The following is a 3,686-nucleotide window of genomic DNA, read 5'->3' on the forward strand; positions in this document are numbered from 1 at the left end:
TACAATCAGGGGGGAAGGTGACTCTATTGTTTCCAGTTGTTTATTCGTGACCGACTCATCACTGCCAGTATGACGTCACATGGCAACGCGCGAGCGATTTCCTCGGTTTGGTCAGATGAGCGGGATTAAATCGCGAGTACGCCACAGCAGAGGTCCAGAAAGGCTTATCATTAGTGCTTATATCGCTATTGTTCGCTAATTCTTTCCCAGTAGTTAGGTTTGATGCCTTAACTTTCTGTGTGAATGATCTGTTTCTGGTTTTTAGCGCCCGTTTTCCTGTAATTTGGTTATTATTTTTAACTCTTGAACGGGACAATAGGCGGGACCGCCATTTTGCTTTCGGGTCAAGAGAAGTCCATCAAAAACATCCACATTTTCACCCAAACATTTTTCTCAAATCCGCTTTTTTACTCCTTGAATATTGAGTTAGCCAAACTTCATGTCTTTCCGTTCGAGTGCAAAGGTATAATTTTTATCCAGAACATGTCAACAACGCCGATCGCTGCTGCGCGATCTCATGTAGAATTATTTTTCCATATATTTTTATTCGCATTCATTGGCTTATTTAATATACTGCTGTTGGTATCTGTGCAGTTCTGTTGTATTTTGTGGCTTTCCTTGCCGTGACGACTCTTAAATTTCATTAATTGCATACCTCCTGAAAAAAAAATAAAAAGAAAAGCTTACAACACGGGGTATTTCGAGTCGGGCACCCATCCAAGAGTTAACCCCGCCCGGCAAGCCTTAACTTGGCCAGCTTGAATTGAGCAAGCGCTTACATTGTGCTTTGAACGAGGAAAAACGTGTTGTGCGAAATAGACATGAGTTCAAATTCGTTGCCGCAAGACAAGTAGTAAAATATTACCGATTAATAAAGACTTGAGTAAAGTTATTCTGTGTTGTTTTTCTGATACCCAATGAAAGCGCAGGCTCCATCCAACCTGGCTGAAGTTAAGTCCTTCCGGGGGCGCCGGCGAGGGTAATACATGGATGGTGACCAACTGGAATTACCGTGTAGCGCCTTTTTCCTCTTGATTGCTCCGATTTTCACCTTTAAGGGGAAAGACATGAAGATCCACGAATGCTGAAAGTCTGATACTGCACGTACATCAAAAACCGTACATCCTGTGCCAAACCTCCTATTTCTGTTACAATAAAAATTAAATTCGCTGTGCAAGGACCCTCGAAAGCTCGACCTGTTTACAGATTTCATCGATCATTCTACACTTTGCGAACGTGTTTCTGTTGATTTAATAAAATGAATATAACATCTTATCTACCAGAAAATAGCAGAAGAGAGACGGTTGCATTCGCTAACATCTCTGCATTATTGACTTGAGTAAAGGAAGGAAGGTAACGGAGTAAAATGCCACATTCTTGACTCGTTTCTCGATTGACGCTTGCCCGCCATCTTTAATATCACTCATGCGAAGCGTGACGTCATACTGGCAGTGATGATTGAACCAACATTTTCCTTAGAGACACCTTCCCCCCCTGGATACAATACATGAAAAGCCATTCGAAATTCGTCCCTGAACTAACGAGGCTCCACCAGAGGTTTCGAGCTGGGAATACGAACGCAAAAGGTTTTTTAAAAAATATTAGGGAACAGAGTTCATAAAAATCGACAAAATAGTTTTAGGGAACAAGGGAACGCAAGGAAAACTGGTCTAAAGGAGACTCGTGGGAGCTAGCTTGTCAAATGTGACAAACTTGCAGCGTACTGCTAGGAATAGCTAGTATTTTAGAATAGTGAGATATGTATGGAAATAAAGGACGTACACCAGTCGGACACTGTACCACTGAGCTCCAAGAGACTCGTGGGAGCTAGGCCATATAACTAGGTTCAAATGTGACAAACTTGCCGGGTATTGCTACAAATAGCTTGTACTTTCGAAGAGTAAGATTTGTATGGAGATAAAGGACGGTATATTTTAAGCTTGGAGAAAGAAAATAAGAAACATATTATTCAGGGCCTGTTTATATGGAGGAGAGTTGTCCCTGGTAGGAGGGTTACCCTCCATACCGAGCCACCTCGGGCGAGAGAGCTTTTCATACGTTCCTTTATATATAGCTGCGAACTGTTTATATGAGAAATTGCAAAGTTGGCTCGGGGGGCAGGGTGACCCTGGGTGGAGAGTCACTCGCGTTGAAGGTAGGGTGACCCTGGGGAGCGAGCCAACTATTTTTCATATAAACAGTTTGGTTAGTTTTGCCTCGCCTGCCAGGGACAAGTTGACGCATACGGAGCATGCGCAAATGCTGGAATCGGCCAAAACAACATCGAAGTCGGCGGTAAATTTGTCCAAAATGGTCTTCGTCGATGTTTCAGCGTTCCTGATTTTAGAAAAGGCCGCCATAATAGATATTTCAAAATAACTCTTGCCAGTCTTTTGAAACGACAGAACCAAGTTTTGGTTCGGTCAACAGGGACAACTTTCTCATATGAAACGCTCGGTAAAAGATAACGCGGGAGAGAGGGTAACCCTCCGACCAGGGACAACTCTCCTCCATATAAACAGGCCCTCAGTCAGTAAAACAAGCTAGGCCACATAACTATGAGTTGAGTGCTTATACTTAGCGGTCACACTTAGGCCTTGTTCTAAGCTCTATGAGCTTCTTGATAATTTATGGTCATGGACAATAGTACAATGTGCCCCTGGGGAATTTAAGTTCTCCACATTTTCTCCAATTTTACTTCGGGAAAACTAACCGAGGTAAATTTATCTGGTTGAGTGACTGAGGGCCTGTTTATGTGGAGGAGAGTTGTCCCTGGTAGGAGGGTTTCCCTCCATACCGAGCCACCCCGGGCGAGATAGCTTTTCATACGTTTCTTTATAGATAGCTGCGAGCTGTTTATATGAGAAATTGGTCGTGCTCGATGTTTCAGCGTTCCTTATTTAAAAAAGGCAGACATAATAGATGTTTCAAAACAACTCTCGCCAGTCTTTTGAACCGAGAGGGCCAAGTTTTGGCTCGGTCAACAGGGACAACTTTTTCATATAAACGCTCGGCAAAAGATAGCTCGGGGGTAGCCCTCCTACCAGGGACAACTCTCCTCCATATAAACAGACCCTGAGAACAATCAATTCTCCAAGTAAAACAATTGCTCGTTGAGCTCCCCTATTGAGCCTACCAATGAGAAGTGAAGTTTGGACAGTGTCGAGACAGTGCGCATGCAGTGCGTGACCATTGCAGTGCGTGACCAATTAAGTTTGTGAAACTTTTACGGTGATTGTCTGCTGACAAGACATGACCTTTGCTGCGAAACTTTGCAATTAAGTTTGTGAAACTTTTACGGTGTTTTCGGGGGCTTTCCGGGACCGTTTTCGGGAACGAGAAGATTTCGGGACTTTTGAGAAACGCACGTCAGAGCTGTTCACTTTACGACCGCTAGCCAAGGGGCACGCAGGCTCTGGAAACCATTTTGACGATGATATTAAACAGTGCCTCACACTACACATATCTTCGGAACTTAAAAGCATAATTTACAGCGAGCAATAAAAATTCAGTTCCACGATGCCTCTGAGCATTTCTCGTTTTTTTTTAGTGGGAGCAAATTTTTATTTTTGTAAACCAGAGAAAACAAACAAACGTGCGCCAATTTGTCGGCCGCGTTGATTTGCATTTCGATATGCGACCCGGCACGACTTCAAAACAAGTGATATCTTGGATTTTTTTATACA

Source organism: Oculina patagonica, chromosome 4, assembly GCF_052425735.1.
Source record: "Oculina patagonica isolate OP01 chromosome 4, crgOcupat, whole genome shotgun sequence".
NCBI lineage: Eukaryota > Metazoa > Cnidaria > Anthozoa > Scleractinia > Oculinidae > Oculina > Oculina patagonica.